Here is a 17,842-nt window from a genome sequence, read left to right on the forward strand (position 1 = left end):
TAAGTGATTATGATGGGCTGTATAGTTTATTTATGAAAGAACATCTGTTAAGTAATTGCTTCAATTACAAAATGCATCAACGTCTGGTAGACCTAGGTCCAATTTCTCCCCAAGAATTGGGAAAAAAGGCAGACCACTGGGTCAAGACTAGGGTGACCAAGACTTCCACAGGGGGTGACCAAAAGAAAGGGGTCACAAAGCCTCCCCAGGCAAAGGGTGGTGAGACATCCAAGGACAAAAGTAAAGAGTCTTCTACAGGGCCTCAAAAACCTGCTCAGGAGGGTGGGCCCAAGCCTCTTCACAGTCCACAAATGGGTATAAGGATACAAACTTTGATCCCAAGAAGGCTTGGTGTCAAAACGGTAGACGGCATGGACACCAAACTGGAGACAAGGCCTGTCCAAAGAAAAGTCCCACAACAACAACTACTCCAGTTAGTACTGGAATATCCAGTCTCCAGGTGGGATCAACAGTGTGCCCAGAACAAATCAGGGTCCACACTGAAGCTACACTAGTCTCAGAGGGTGGGGTGGATTTAGCCACACTTGCTGCCTGGCCGCCTAACATGCAAAAATACAGGCAGTAGCTCTTGATAAATGGGAATATAGTAGAAGCCCTGAGTGATACAGGTGCCAGTGTCACTATGGTGACAAACAAACTGGTTTCCGCAGGACAGTACCTGGATGGACAGACATATCCAGTCACTAATGCTGACAATCAAACTAAAGTCCATCCCATGGCAATGGTAACTTTAGAAAGGAGAGGGGTCACTGACCTGAAACAGGTGGTACTCTCCTCTGCAATTCCAGTAGAATGTCTGCTTGGGAATGATCTGGAGTCCTCAGCATGGGCTGAGGTAGAGCTCAAGACCCATGCAGCCATGCTGGGTATTCCTGAACTGGTGTGTGTCAAGGCAAGGTCACAGAGCAGGGCACAGGGTGAAAAGGAAGTGTTGGAGTCTGGAATGATGGCCCAACCTTCCAAGAAGAATGGAAAGAAGAATGGGGAACCAGCTTCTGCACAGCAAAGGAGCAGAACCTCTTTTCTCCGGAAGATGTATTATCCCCTGAGGGAACTGAGTCCATGGAGCTGGAGCCTTATCAGGTTGACCTTAGCCCATGACTTGCCCCTTGCTGGGCATTTGGGACAAACCAAGACTTGGGAGAGATTAGTCAACCATTTCTATTTGCCCAATATGTCCCAGAAGGTTAAGGGGTTTGCACCTCCTGTGTCACCTGTCAAGCCAATGGTAAGACATGTGGCCATCCAAAGGCCCCCCTTATTCTACTTCCAGTGATGGGGGTCCCCTTTGAGAGAGTGGGAGTGGACATAGTGGGTCAACTTGAACCTCCCACAGCATCAGGGAACCAATATATTCTGGTAGTAGTGGATAATGCTACCAGGTACCCTGAGGCAATTCCCCTTAGGTCCACTACTGCTCCTGCAGTAGCTAAAGCACTCATAGATATTTGTACCAGAGTGGGATTTCCTAAGGAGGTGGTTTCCGACAGAGGTACCAACCTCATGTCAGCTTACCTGAAACACATGAGGAATGAGTGTGGGGTGACTTACAAGTTCACCACACCATACCATCCATAAACCAATGGTCTTGTACAAAGGTTTAACAAGACTTGAAGGGCATGATCATGGGACTCCCCAAAAACTCAAAAGGAGATGGGATGTCCTTTTGCCTGCTTTTCATCTACAGAGAGGTGCCACAGAAGGGAGTCGGGTTTTTCCCCTTTGAGCTTCTGTTTGGCCATCCTGTAAGGAACCACTGGCACTTATAAAAGAAGGCTGGGAGAGACCTCTTCGTGGGCCTAAACAAGATGTAGTGGACTATGTACTAGGCCTCCCCTCTAGGATGGCAGAGTACATGGAAAAGGCAAGCAAAAACCTTGAGGCCAGCCAACAACTCCAGACGTTGTGGTATGACCAAAAGGCTGCTATGGTAGAGTTTCAGCTATGGCAGAAAGTTTGGGTTCTCGAGCCTGTGGCTCTCAGGGCACTCCAGGACAGACGGAGTGGCCTTTACCCAGTGCTAGAAAAGAAGCATCAGGTCACCTACCTGGTGGACCTGGGCACTAGCAGGACCCCCAAGAGGGTGATCCATGTTAACCGCCTTAATCTCTATCATGACAGGGCAGATGTAAGCATGTTGATGGTTTCAGATGAGGAACAGTAAGAAGAGAATAAACCTCTCCCTGACCTCCTCTCCACTGACCCTAAAGATGGTTCAGTAGATGGAGTAGTCTATTCAGACACCCTCTCTGGCCAACAGCAGGCTGACTGCAAGAAGGTCCTCCAGCAGTTTGCTGAGCTCTTTTCCTTGACCCCTAGTCAGACACACCTGTGCACCCATGATGTGAACACAGGATACAGTATGCCTGTCAAGAATAAAACATTCAGACAGTCTGACCAAGTCAAAGAAAGCATCAAAGTGGAAGTCCACAAGATGCTGGAGTTGGGAGTGGTAGAGCACTCTGACAGTCCCTGGGCTAGCCCAGTGTCTTGGTCCCCAAACCTCACACCAAAGATGGAAAGAGAGAGATGAGGGGCCATATTTATACTTTTTAATGCAAAACTGCGCTGACGCAGTTTTGCGTCAAAAAATTTGCCGCCAGCTAACGCCATTTCATTGCACCACTCGGGCGTCAAATTTATACTTTGACGCATGGTGGCGCAAACCACAGGTGTGAGTGATTTTTTTTTACTCAAACCAATGCGTCACGTCATAAAGAACAATGACGTGAACATGGTGAAAATGACTGTGCCAGTTTACTACGTCGCAAACCGGATACGTGCCTTATTTTGACGCAATAGCGTCAAAAAGCGGCACAAACACTGCAATATGTGCTAAGGAGAGCCAAAATGGATCCCAGATGCTTGGACAGACCCCAGGAAGATGACAACTGACCAGGAACCAGCCAGGAGCACCCACACAAGACCCAGGAGAGGGAGAAGAAGAAAAGAAAGTGTTGGTTCAGTGCAGAGGAGCAGGAAATTCTAGTGAAAGAGGTGATGGAACACCAGCACCAACTTTTTGTCACCTCTAAATTGCCAATTAGTAGTAGAGAGGCAATATGGCAACAAATTGCTGACAAGATAAACAGTGTGGCAGAAGTACGGAGAATAGTTATCGAGTGCGCGAAATGCTGGCATGACTGCAAGCGCAGGACAAAGGTAAAGATGGCCAGGAACAGGAAGGCAGCACTGCAGACTGGAGGTGGGAGTCCAGCACCGCAGGAGGCCCTGGACCACATGGAGGAGATGGTGGCAGCCGTCATCCCTGAGGAGATCGTCACAGGGATTCAAGGACAGGACAGCGCAGACTACCAGGCTACAACACAGATGCAGGGTAAGTTGCATGGGGAATTAAAATGTACAAATGTTAACTGTAAGCAGGGAGGGTGGACATACCTAGTACACAATGATTGTAGGTCATGGTATTCAGGGAGTGACATGGGTAAAGGGGCACAGGACAGGGGCATGTTCTGTTCAGAGGAAACCTGGGGCATAGTACAGTACTACACTACACCAACAACCTTTGCATGGGGTAAGCTGCCATGCCGAGGATGTTGGAAAGGTAAAGCCAGTCCAGGACGGTAGGGTACAACGTAAAACTGCCCTGCTGTCACACAACAGCTGGTATTCTCCCTACGTGAACTAGGCCTCAATTAACAATCTCAGGCCAAATCCACAAGTGGAATGTAATATTGACAACAGTTGCCACTACCTCTTCTGCTGTGTGTACAGGTCAAGTAGCTAATGGCAGTTACGTGCCCATGGATCAAACACACCCAAATTAGAGGGTTCAGGATGACAACGTTATCAATCCCCTGAAATCAATATAAATGTGCTAATCCTGTCAAATGTGAATGTCCATAGTTGCCACAAACATCAGCAATTGTCATAAACATTATGAAGTACACAGAAACAACCCAACAAAAAGGATTACATAGTGTGGCACACCTAGAAAAGATATTTAGTCTGTAGAAAATTCTGCAATTTCGAGTATCAACTTTTAATACAAATTCAAAAAGTCCATTTAATGCTTTACATATTCGCTCCTCATAGGTATAAACATATCTCCAAAATGGTACAATTCAAGCCGGTACAATTCAAGCCAACACGTGTTTCGTCTTGGGAACACTTCAAATCGATCCCAAACGACTTCTTCAGGGCTCTTAATTTTTCAAAAGGTTGACCCAACTTCAACCATCATCACGCACCATCCACGAAAAATCACACAAAAAGTAAGTGATGATTATCTCTCATCACAGGATTTCTAAAGTCCAATGTACGATTATGAACCATCTATGTTGATCATTAGTCCAAGAATCAATGAATATCCAATACAATAACCTTTATTGCGCCTCCAGATCGTATTAACAATATGAGCAGGAATAAGCTCCAAAAGCTGCTACGTGCAAGACGGAAAGGCGAGTACGCTAGTCTTCGGCTGAGTGATGTTGTAAGACCGACAGGAAACGCGAGTACGCGATTATTCCATATTATGAAGTACACAGCACTAATGTCATACCCCTGCTGCATTTGTCAGGGTCCACCCTGTGCCTGGGTCACAATAGCACAATGACACCATGCAATATCCCAAATGTTATACTGCTCAGACAACAGCATTGAGGGGGAGGACATATGTCACCGGCTAGTGAAATACACCCGCACAGTCAGAAGAGGAAATGGAACACTGCTAGGACCATCAGTGTAATCCAATGTAGCACACATTTCCCAACATCAACATTACACACTTCCAATGCTGACATATGTAGTGTGCCATGCCAATGCTATACATAGTTATGCTAGGTCTCAGCAACATATAGCTGGATGTGAAATATCAGAGACTGGCTCAGTTCCAGATTGATAAGTGTGGTGCAAGTGCCATCAGAACACCCACAGCCAGTGCAAGGCCTCACCATGAGAATGGAAGTAGACGGAGGGTTGAGTAGGACAAGAAGGTGGCAATATACAATTTGGCCAGAACCAACACCTAGAGGATGTGATGCTGACAAGTCCCCAAACTGAACACACTACATGTGACATGCAGGTGGGGCATAGGCCTGGGAGAATGCTAATATTATAGACAGGAACAATAAACAGGAACCTATATCACAATGTGCAACTAATTGGAAGGCAGGCACGTCACATTACAAATGTCACAACACAGACACACTAATTGTATAATATCTCATTGCAGAGGACGATGGCTCTCCTGGGGCTATGCCTGTCCTGGACTTCCCTTATGACATGGATGACAAGCTGACTAACATCAGCCAGCAGACCCTCCAAGATGTCCTTAGAACCCTCCAGACCCCACCTTCAGTCGCAAGGAGGAGCACAGATACAGCAGCCATCACAGAGGACCCACCCACCACCACAATTATAGGACATGCCAGTTCCAACCCAGCTGAGGACTCTGACGACAGTGGCACCAGCTTTGAGAGAACTTTAGTTGGAGTACAGCGGAAGCTGGCCAAAGAGGTACGGGTGAGGGTGGAAAATATGGCAGCCAGCCTAGAGGGGGTGCGTTCATGCATGATGTCAACTGCAAATCAGGCAGCAGCCATGCAAGGGTGAACATCAATCTTGCAAGAACTTGAAAAAAGTGTGAAGGAAATCAGCACAGCTGTAAGAGAGTTGACCCAACACCTCCAACAACAAACCTTTCAATGCGTGCACAAATGCAATATTGACCCCCTCAGGGCTGACCTGGCTGCCTACCGAAGTGATGTGGCTGCTATTCTTAAGAACCAGCAGCTCCTCCTTGCTGCAGTACTGCCCTTAATAGCCCCACAGTTGGCAGCTACAGGGATGTCTGACTCCACGTCTTCAAACACTGAGGTGTGTGTTGCCCCTTCACACCCACCACCACCAAGGGCAGAGGAGACAACACACACATCAGAAGATGAAGACGTGGAACATATCACCTTCACTCGTAAGAGTACCCGGTAGCACTAGTCCCTGCCACCTGGCCACTTATAACCAAGGTCCTGTGCTTTGTAACCTGCCAGTCTTGCAACAGCTGCTCTCAAGCACTGTTCTCCAGCCCACTGTTTACCTTGTCACAATGCCCTGTGATTGTCTCTCACTAACTCATTTGCAAATCATGTCCCTCTGCACTGTATGACACTTCACCCCAGCATGTCCAATGACATGTCCTTTTGCACTTGTGTAGGATCACAATGGAAGGTGTCACACTAATGGTCTCACAATCATGGACAATGTAAATATAGCACAACAGCACTTTAAAATAAATAGCACTTCAACAATCACTTTGTCTCTGTGTAATGTGACACATCAACTGTGAGCGAGATTAGTGATGTTTGCCTCATGTCAATGCCCATAGAATGTCAATACAACTGCCCTGAAAGAATGTGGGCTGATAACTATGCACTGTGGTCTGGATTGTACTATTGTCTACCCTTCATGAAGGTTCATTCTGAGGTAACTCAAAACTATATAGTAAAATGCTGTGTTGGACAGAATAAGTCTTCTTCAAAGGATGTCTAAGCCGAAAAATATTGCCTTCAAATTATTGTACTAGACAATCTTTATGTTTTTGACATTTGTCACAATTGTTTCCACATACACCATACAGCAGGAATGGATGTGTATGAGTGTACATGCAAATAAGTAGCCTGGCTGTACAATGTAACAAATTATAGGTGTGAGTCATGTATACTATATTACTTGAGATTATACCATCATTCACCTTATAAGGCTTCACTTGAACATCAGGCTGCAGGCAGACGTAACACAGTGTCCTCAATACCAAATCTGGTCCCAACGTATGTGAGATTGAAAACATACATAAAAAATTAACAACACATTGGGATCCATAGTAACCTTGAGTGGTGGGTGCAATGGATGGCAGATTCTTAGTAAAGTAGCACTGGTGTAGCTGCCAATGTTACAGCTCAATTGGGATTTGGTTGCAGGATGGGACACAAATGTAAATACTAAAGAGACACTGTTCACCCATGCCAAGGCCCTCATCCCCAAGCATATGACACATACTGTAAAGGAGTATTTAAATATTTACTTAACAGTAAAAAAGGAAGGTAAAACCAGGGGAAACACCTTAATTAACCTAACCTATCCTAACTACACATTACCCACAACTGGCCCTACCTAACCTAAGCTAAACTTACTTATCACATTTAACTAAACACTCTAAACATCAACCCCCCAACTGCCTTATAAGACGGGACACATGGAGGACAACATATACTAATCTAACCACATACTATTTTATACTGAACAAATATATATTTTTTTGTATTTTTATATTTTTATATATTTTTTTTATTTTTTATTTTTTAAACACCAAAATCCCAACATCATCCCCCACCCACCCACACACATAATAAAACAACATTTCAAAAATTCATACACCCACCCCCAAACCCACTACTACTAACTAAACTAACAGCCTATTCTAACCTAACACTAAGCCCCCTAAACCCACAAATTAAAAGAACCAGGAAAGAGGAGGGAGGTTGGAGGGAAGGGAATCATGGCTGAGGCTCTTTCATGGCGATAACACTGTGCCATGTGGCGGAACCCAGACTCCACATCCAGAATGTGGCGGTAACGCATCGCCCGGCACTGAAACTCACGAATCTGGCTGGCATCCATATTGGCTGCTGTTAAAAAAGATAAAGCCAAACATTAGGTACTTCATTGTGTGATATAGCTACTGATGAGAATCAGACAATACATCTAATGTAGATGAAACAGGCCATATCACTATACAGATCACAGATTACCCTGAGGAAGTACATGCCAACACAGCCTACACATATCCTATCTAACATCACAGCAATGCTCTAAAAGATGTGTACCAACTTAAATGACCTATGCATCATTGTTCAACCATTAGTCACGTAAAAAATGTGACAAGTCCTCCACATTTGACAGGCCAACTAATGACTATCTTCTGGATGACAATCAAGGGCCATAAGATCTGTGATTTGTGTTAAATGGAATTTCCAGGATGGAATGCAGTTGCTAATCATGATTGGGTATCCCAGGTTTGGACAAGTGATGTACAGATTTACATATCTGTGTTCTAAACTTGGATCATCACACCTAGGTACACATTTCATAACCCTAAGCCTGTGCCTCGGGGGGGATGGACAAGCAACACATACTTTCAAACATCAAGGACGCCCAGGAAGCTTTGGACAGCTGTACATGAGTTTGGGCAGTCCACCACAGGTAAGGAGGATGTCCAACCATGATAGACCCAAACCTTGGACAATCCCATCTACATTGATGTTTGTAAATGCAGACAATTGTCAACATCATTTAATACCACTAATACCTGTCTTACAACAAGCAGATAGATGCAAGCACATATCTGGCCATGAGCTGCATACACATCTATGACATTGTACTCAAGTTCCACATACACGTAGCATAACATGTGGAGCTAGATGCTGCTAGGAAGTCAAACATACAGATGAACATGTTAATTAGTGAACAGGGAGGCTCAAGTCTGTGGGTAAGACTTTGGCATCCCTATTCTGTGAGATTCAGGGTCTGACTTGCTGACTAAATCATGAATATGGGCCTCTGCAAATTTTTGTTTATAAAAATGTCAAAATCAAATGTCACCCTCGTCACATGGCCATGCCTGCAGGGCTGTACTACAATCCCAAAATATGACTATACGCTACTGATTGTCCAACTCAAAGATGGAAAAAAGTGAAACTCTAGTCAAGTAACATATCAGATCATTTGCCAGCACTCATACTGTGGTAGGTGTCCAACACACAGGAGTCAATCACACAACAGCTGCAAACACAACACAGAACTGAAATATCAACACTTACTGGATATATCTGGGTCCGCAAATCGAGCCACTTCTCCGATTGTGTAGAGGGCAGGACCACCTGTAAAGCATGGAAGGGAGAAATGTGCTCAATGTCTGTGCACTGTACAACACTTTCAACTAAAAGTACTGTGTGTAACATCAAATCTAAAAGTCAAGCCTCTCAGGCATGATGCTACTCCAAAAGACATTCCACTGCAAACATGTACAGACCCGGTCACTCCAGTGAGTGATACACACAGATCTGCACACATGCAGTGGCCCTAACTATCATGAGTGACAAACATGCTCCATCAATTGGTTGCAGACTCATTTATGGAATGTACTCCTCTCATCATTTGTAGTAATGAGAGGCATGCAAAGCCACTTTCCTGGAGCACTGCAATACCAGTCACTCAGGTATTGTGGCTTGTGCGTCATGGGACAATCATTTACTGTGTGACGCACCTGTGTGTTGATTTAGGGTAATTATTTATCATGCTTTCTATGGTCCCTTACATGTAGGGCCTGTGTTGTGTGTAGGTTACATATGCTACATTAACACTGTACCCTGAGCCACATATGCCCCCTATGACACCATAATGGCAGGGATCCTGTGCGTTAATTGGTGACAATTTGAGGCAAGCCATGGATTGACCAGTTTTAATACTTTGATACAACAAGGAGATATATGCTGACAGTGTATATTGTAGTCATCCATGACAGACTGCATGGGCACAGGTGTCGTTATTGAATCTGAAATGTGTCACTCATTGCCCTGTGTACCCATTATGGGTTTTGGAAATCACAGTGAGCCACATTTATCATCTTACATTTGCCAAGTTGGTAGATCAGCAGGTATACAGCAAACTAAGACTGTCATATTATTAACACATGGTTTAGCAAATGCACCACTGTGTCAATCATGATGATGTAGGTTTCAATTTGAAAGTACCTTTGGAATGGCAGCAGTCACAGGAATGGTGGTCTTCTGATCTTAGCATACACCCATGTCTGTGATAGCCTCCATACTGGGAAGTTGGATATTGAACATATGCTGTACTAGATCAGCAGGGATGTACCAAACAAATCTAGCAAAGTATTAGGGAACTTTATATGTATGATGGAATTGGTCAGGGGTCCCTTGCACGACATTGTGCATGTAATACATTGTGACCATGCATTCCCCAATGTCAGGTATCCCATGATGATCCCATAACTTATGAGAAGTGCATGGCTATAGAGTAACACAGATGGCAAATGCATTAGCTATGTTCCAGCTATTGTGCCCAGGACCAATGTAAGACACACAGGTACAATGAACAGAAGGCCATAGATAGTTGTTATCCCTCAATTTGTATCATTTGCTTCATTTTATATGCTACAGCTATGGAAAATAGCACCAAATATTTAGATATGAACCAGGGTGCATTACTTTGGCATCCATTCCTAATTTAATTGCGGCACATCCAAGTCAAACTATTAGCCTAAGATATTATTGGAGGTTAGAAAGAACTTGGTATGTATGGGCCAGAATACAGTTCAGACATGTATTAGAAATAATTGCGGAACATAATAATTCTTGAAGTTATCTGATGAAAAACACATCCTTCCTGGTACACTCACAGAACATGGCTAAAACAGATGTTAGAGGCACATTTGCATCATCTATTGATGTGAAGGCAGCACTAATTTACAGGCTCCAATTGTAATGCCGTGCCTCGTCGCGGCGTCTCTTTTTCTGACCGCGGTCGGATCGCGCTGCTGATTGTCAGAGCGCCGTTTCCTGCGTTTTCATGTCGTTTTGGCAACGTGTGCTGGGAAGCGTGTTTGGCGCTCCCGGTCGCATCGCCCTTACCAACTTTAGGGCATTGTCTTCTCTCCTGTCGGTGGTGCTATTTTTTTTTGGTCTTTTTCTTTTCTTTTTCTTGCATTCTTTGTACTGCATTCCTTAGTGTTCCTGCCGGTGTCCATGTTGTCTTCTTCCTGTTTTCATTTCCCAGCATGCTCTTTTTTCTTATGTACTACATTCCTTTTTCCTATTCTTTTCTATGGGCTTTTCCCAATTCAAGATGGTGTCGTTTTCATTTCCTGTGATGTCATTTCCTCTTTTCCAGTATATAAGCCACTCAGTCTTACTCTACCTTGCGTTGCAAACACTTCCCTTTGGTAGTGCTCTTCGCTCCTGTTCGTCTTTCCTGTTTTCGCTTTTGGATCATTTTTGCCTTGTTTTTCCTGTTTTCAAGTCCTGTTTTTTCTTCTTTTTCAGGAGTTCCTGTTTGAGGTTTTTCCCCCATTTCTTGGGGTTTTCTCTCTGGGACTCCTTCTGGAGGGTACGGTCTGCTTAGGATTTCTCTGTCAAGCAGCACCATGGTTACTAGAAAGGGTCGCCTCTTTCTGGGATTATCCAGAACCTGCAGAGGACCGGGTGTTTTCTCCAATCCTGCATCCAGAGGTGAGAAGCCAAGTGCAGTTCGTGACACCAGTTGTGTTTTGTAACTTAGTGCAGCTGTTGCATCAACAAATGACGGTAATGTGTAGCAATTATTGTATAACTCATGTCCAAATACATTGCCTGCAGCATATCAACAAATCTGCTACTGTCACTACAGAGCATTTAAATGTGCACATTCCTCTGAATTGTACTCACCAACAGGGCCACCAATCATAATACCCAGGTGGTTCAGCAGGTCTTGCTCCCTGGCAACAAGGTCAGCCCAGTGGTGCTTTAGTTGGTGGTCGTTGTGCGGTGTGTTGTAGCTGCGTTGTAGATGGTTCAGGACCTTTGACCACCGGAGCCTCCTCGCCTCTTTGTGATACCCCTGTATCACCCTGCCACCTGCTTCGATCATCAACGGGAGGAAGTGGCACACCAGCCAAATGAATCCCCCCAGCTCTTCCTCACCCATTCTACCCAGACGTGGCCCACCCAACATGACAGAAATAATAAGGGAATTGAGGGATACAGAGGATAATGAAGGGAAAGGAGGAGAGGGAAATTAAATGTAAATAACCCTAAAACAACCCAACTATTCCCAAAACTAACAATACCCACAACAGACTCCCAACAGTACAAAGACAAAATTAGACACCAGAAATTACCAAAATACACGTACACAGGATACCACAGACACTTAGAAAACACCAAAAGACAATATAAAGAGCACACAGGAGACAAATTCACAATATTCACAGAGAGACAAGTCCAAACACAGTCAAGAAAAATCACAGACTGCAAAGTGAAAGTGAAAGTACACCCACTGTACCAATTCTGTAAACAGGATATCTTATTACATCACTTAATGCCTCACATGTGTTAAGTTTTTATTATGATGCGTCAAAATGATGATGTGCATCATTTGTTTACCCACATTCTTAGAAATTACCCCGCATACATATTTCCAAATATTTTTAATTGGTAACCAATTTCATGGGGTACAGTGTGGGAATTATCGCTCAGGGCCAATGGATGTATCATGGCTGTGAGCGTCATTTTTCTACGCTTATGCAGCGTTTTTAGACACATATGCGTCTTTTTTTAACACGTTTGCGTAAAAATGTATGTGTTTTACTGGGTTTGGGTCATTTCTCACATTTTTATAGTACATGACAGCTGTAACCATACAGAGATAGGCTGTTTGCACCTACATTGCGCATTCCAGTGTTTGGGCACATGTGGCAGATCACACTACTGCGGACCATGATCCTCTAGTCGTTGTACAGGATTTGCACTCTTCACTGATGCAATAGATACCCAAACTTTTGGAATACAAAATGGTATTACCCAGTTTGAGCAGGTTGTGCGTCAATAGAGGATAGCAAGGCTACACAACTTAATACAGTAACTCATTGCCTGTGTGTCAATGTCTGTGATTTGGCTATTTCAATTTTAGCTGTCCCACTGTGTGAACATCACAAGACGTGTTTTCATAAATGTGCTTGTATGCATGTGTTGTTAATGTGGATAACCATCAGATGCTATTCAGTGTGGAAATGAGTAAGGAAATGTGTTTGTCATACACGTAGCAACAAATGCTGTGTGAACTTCCCTGAATTTTGGGACAAAAGCATCTTCCATGACAAACCATGCACAGGATAGATAGAGGACGGTTGATCATGGCAATGTTACAAGACTAAGCCATCACATGTACTGGAATGTTGGATACCACTTCCTAGTCATTTGTTTGTATCCTACCCATGAGTCAGGCATTTGACAATGCTATGTCTGTACAGTGTTTGTGACACATAGTCCCAAAACCAATCCACAAATGTAATGTCACTCCACACTTTGAGTCATATAAATGACCTATGTTTCTCTTGTGGTAGTGGAGGACCAACAGACCAAGCAGCATGTGTTCACATATTTCCAGTGGATAATTGCACAAGGGTGTCCAGTTCAAATGTGTGGCCATGTGTACCCTGTGTCATTATTGGGGTCCGTGTTGTCACAGTTATGTGCAGGTCTACTCATGAGTCCGTGTAGCCATTCCCTGCATTAACAAAGTATACTTCACAGCTGAATTGAACGAAAGCCAAAGAGGAATTGAGAACACATATGGGGATAGTCCAGCTATGGCACTGCAGAAGATTTATGAGACTGACAACAGGGCAACCTTGGTGTGCTCACAAAGTTAATGGATCAGTAATTTAAAACCGGCAGGTTTCCGCACAACATTTGTACACAGAGTGGCCTCTAAAATTCCCACATCAGTGCCTCTGTGCTGATTAATCTCACAGCTATTCACCACGCAAGCCCCATCAATAGGTTGGGGCCGATGTGAATCAGTGTGTGGACCGTCAGGGTCCAAACATGTTTTGACATTTCATGCACCTAATCAAACATTGTTTGTTGTGCTGGAGGCACCATACCCAATCCATGCATACAACCATGGTACATTGTCACTATTTGTCACTCATGCATACATGAAACCCAGATAAGGGATGGGCCGTGATTAGGCTATTTGAAGACATGTCCCACCTCACGATACGATAAGTAAACTGATTCCGCTATACAATATATTTGAGTATTCATTGTAGACCTACCTGACACAATACCCCAGGAGGAAAGTGAGGGCATGGAAAGCAGCTATGAGACAAAAGTAGCCACATGGAACCTTTATGGTAACAGAAAGACAGGGACCAATCAGGCTAACAGGTTGGAGGCTCTGTCAGGAACTAACATGAACAAGGCAAATACACAGTGAGCAGACTGAGACTGGTCAAAGCTGGAACAACACTGTGGGAAATGAAAACTTTATTTGTCCTGTGTGCTGCAACGTTACACAATAACCCAAGGCCTGTGTTACACAAGTGATTTATACGGCAATGCATAACTGGAATATGCATATAATGGCAGCTTCTATGCCGTTCCAGGCAGCAGCAAGGGCAGTGCAGGTTCAAATGGCTGGTCTGCATGGAAGTGCTCACAGGTGTGTGCAGCTTCAGTCTCTCACAGGTCTGGTAGGTGAGAATCAGTTAAAAGGGCCAACAGTGCCTTTCACATGGGAAGCAATGGACAGGTGAATACAGGTCCTAAAGACTACCAGGCAGTGCATTATCTGACCAGAGGTCCGTGCAGACAGATGAACTATGACTATGGCATGCCATACTAAAGAGGGAAGCACACTGGAGTCAGAATGTGAGTCTGGGTGTGTGTAGATGAAGGATTATCTGGGGTCAAATAGTCCATTTCCAGAGCCCCCTAGAGAAGGGTGGGGAGAGACTGAAAACATGGCAGTGGCAGGACTTATGACCTGGGATGGCATGTGCAGGACATGTCTTGTGAGCAATGCTAGCCATACCTGGGGCACTTGTGCTATCCATTTGAAGCTTACATGGACTTCTTGTCACACATACTGCTTGCAGAGATAGCTGAGGTCACACTTACAGCTGTCAAGGGTCTGGTCATACATTCCTGTTACCAATGCAATAGCACATCCACTGCCTCACGTATGAGGCATTTTTTTACCTTATAAATGATGGTGTCTTAATTGCGTGCCATATGGTGCAATGACCCATGTTGCCAACATGTATGTGTGCCATAGCTGTGGTCCTCTGATATTGCCCTTCAAATGTGAAATGGACAGGATATATGTCATTTGCACTGTGTGTGAAGTTGGGTGTACATTCATACTCATCAAATGTGATGTGGATTTTTCAGTATCCCAATCTGTATATCTTCACTGCTCCATGAGGCTACACTCTGATCATGAATCTTAGGGATAATGTGAGGCATAAATGATTACCCAGACTATGATATAGTGATTAGAATAGGTGTTTAATGACTTATGGTAAGACAGTGGTGAGGGTGACTATAGTTAAAAGAAGTTTTGGACAATGTGCTGTCTCCGACGCAATCCTGCTGCAGTGTTTGGATGGTCCCCCTCAGGTGGATGGACAGCATCCTCCTCCTCCTCCTCTTTAGCCATTTGTGGGTCTGGTTCATAGAGGGGAACGTTCCTCCTTACACAAATGTTGTGCAGGATGGCACAGGTCAAAATGATCTTGCAGACCATTTCAGGTGAGTATAGGAGGCTGCCTCCAGTGATGTCGAGGCACCTGAATGTTGACTTCAGGATGCCAAAGGTCCTCTCAAATATGGTGCGTGTCCTCCGATGTGCATCATTATAGGCTTCAGTTTGCAAATCGGGTCATGATCCATGGCTGGATCCCATACCCCTGATCAGCTGAAAGAGAAAATGAGTGAGAAAATGTTGATGTTGCTTGCACCATGATTGTCACTTTGCATGGCAGTTGTTCTCTTGTGTTGTCTGTGACTCATCTGTGTTTGCGTTATTGTGTGGAATCCTAGGCTTCTACGATGTACCATCTGCATTGGGATGTTTCATTATCCGAACTGGTGTTTGGCCAATTGACCGGATGTCAGCGGTATTTTTGTAGACTTGCAGTACATTGTTGTAGGAAAGTACCATCTTGCCTGGCATGTTACCCCCATATTTCACTGTATATATGTTGTTTTAGTTGTATGTGTCACTGGGACCCTGCCAGCCAGGGCCCCAGTGCTCATAAGTGTGCCCTGTATGTGTTACCTGGGTTATGACTAACTGTCTCACTGAGGCTCTGCTATCCAGAACCTCAGTGGTTATGCTCTCTCATTACTTTCCAAATTGTCACTAACAGGCTAGTGACCAATTTCACCAATTTACATTGGCATACTGGAACACCCTTATAATTCCCTAGTATATGGTACTGAAGTACCCAGGGTATTGGGGTTCCAGGAGATCCCTATGGGCTGCAGCATTTCTTATGCCACCCATAGGGAGATCTGACAATTCTTACACAGGCCTGCCAGTGCAGCCTGTGTGAAATAACGTCCACGTTATTTCACAGCCATTTACCACTGCACTTAAGTAACTTATAAGTCACCCATATGTCTAACCTTTACCTGTTAAAGGTTGGGTGCTAAGTTACTTAGTGTGTGGGCACCCTGGCACTAGCCAAGGTGCCCCCACATTGTTCAGGGCAAATTCCCCGGACTTTGTGAGTGCGGGGACACCATTACACGTGTGCACTATACATATGTCACAACATATGTATAGCGTCACAATGGTAACTCCGAACATGGCCATGTAATATGTTTAAAATCATGGAATTGTCACCCCAATGCCATCCTGGCAATGGGGAGACAATTCCATGATCCCCCGAGTCTCTAGCTCAGACCCGGGTACTGCCAAACTGCCTTTCCCGGGGTTTCACTGCTGCTGCTGCCAACCCCTCAGACAGGTTTCTGCCCTCCTGGGGTCCAGCCAGGCTTGGCCCAGGAAGGCAAAACAAAGGACTTCCTCAGAGAGAGGGTGTTGCACCCTCTCCCTTTGGAAAAAGGTGTTAGGGCTTGGGAGGAGTAGCCTCCCCCAGCCTCTGGAAATGCTTTGATGGGCACAGATGGTGCCCATCTCTGCATAAGCCAGTCTGCACCGGTTCAGGGATCCCTCAGCCCTGCTCTGGCGCGAAACTGGACAAAGGAAAGGGGAGTGACCACTCCCCTGACCTGCACCTCCCCTGGGAGGTGCCCAGAGCTCCTCCAGTGTGCTCCAGACCTCTGCCATCTTGGAAACAGAGGTGCTGCTGGCACACTGGACTGCTCTGAGTGGCCAGTGCCAGCAGGTGACGTCAGAGACTCCTTCTGATAGGCTCCTTCAGGTGTTGCTAGCCTATCCTCTCTCCTAGGTAGCCAAACCTCCTTTTCTGGCTATTTAGGGTCTCTGCTTTGGGGAATTCCTTAGATAACGAATGCAAGAGCTCATCAGAGTTCCTCTGCATCTCTCTCTTCACCTTCTGCCAAGGAATCGACTGCTGACCGTGCTGGAAGCCTGCAAAACTGCAACAAAGTAGCAAAGACGACTACTGCGACCTTGTAACGCTGATCCTGCCGCCTTCTCGACTGTTTTCCTGGTGGTGCAAGCTGTGGGGGTAGTCTCCCTCCTCTCTGCACTAGCAGCTCAGAAGAAATCTCCTGTGGGTCGACGGAATCTTCCCCCTGCAACCGCAGGCACCAAAGAACTGCATCACCGGTCCTCTGGGTCTCCTCTCAGCACGACGAGCGAGGTCCCTTGAACTCAGCAACTCTGTCCAAGTGACTCCCACAGTCCAGTGACTCTTCAGTCCAAGTTTGGTGGAGGTAAGTCCTTGCCTCCCCACGCTAGACTGCATTGCTGGGAACCGCGTGTTTTGCAGCTACTCCGGCTCCTGTGCACTCTTCCAGGATTTCCTTTGTGCACAGTCAAGCCTGGGTCCCGGGCACTCTAACCTGCATTGCACGACCTCCTGAGTTGTCCTCCGGCTTTGTGGGACCCTCTTGTGCAACTTCGGGTGAGCTCCGGTTCACTCCACTTTGTAGTGCCTGTTCTAGCACTTCTGCAGGTGCTGCTTGCTTCTGAGTGGGCTCTATTGGCGACATCCTGGTCCTTCCTGGGCAACAGCAGCATCCAAAAACCCTAACCGTGACCCTTGAAGCTAGCAAGGCTTGTTTGCGGTCTTTCTGCACGGAAA

Source organism: Pleurodeles waltl, chromosome 5 (genome assembly GCF_031143425.1).
Source record: "Pleurodeles waltl isolate 20211129_DDA chromosome 5, aPleWal1.hap1.20221129, whole genome shotgun sequence".
Classification (NCBI taxonomy): Eukaryota; Metazoa; Chordata; class Amphibia; order Caudata; family Salamandridae; genus Pleurodeles; species Pleurodeles waltl.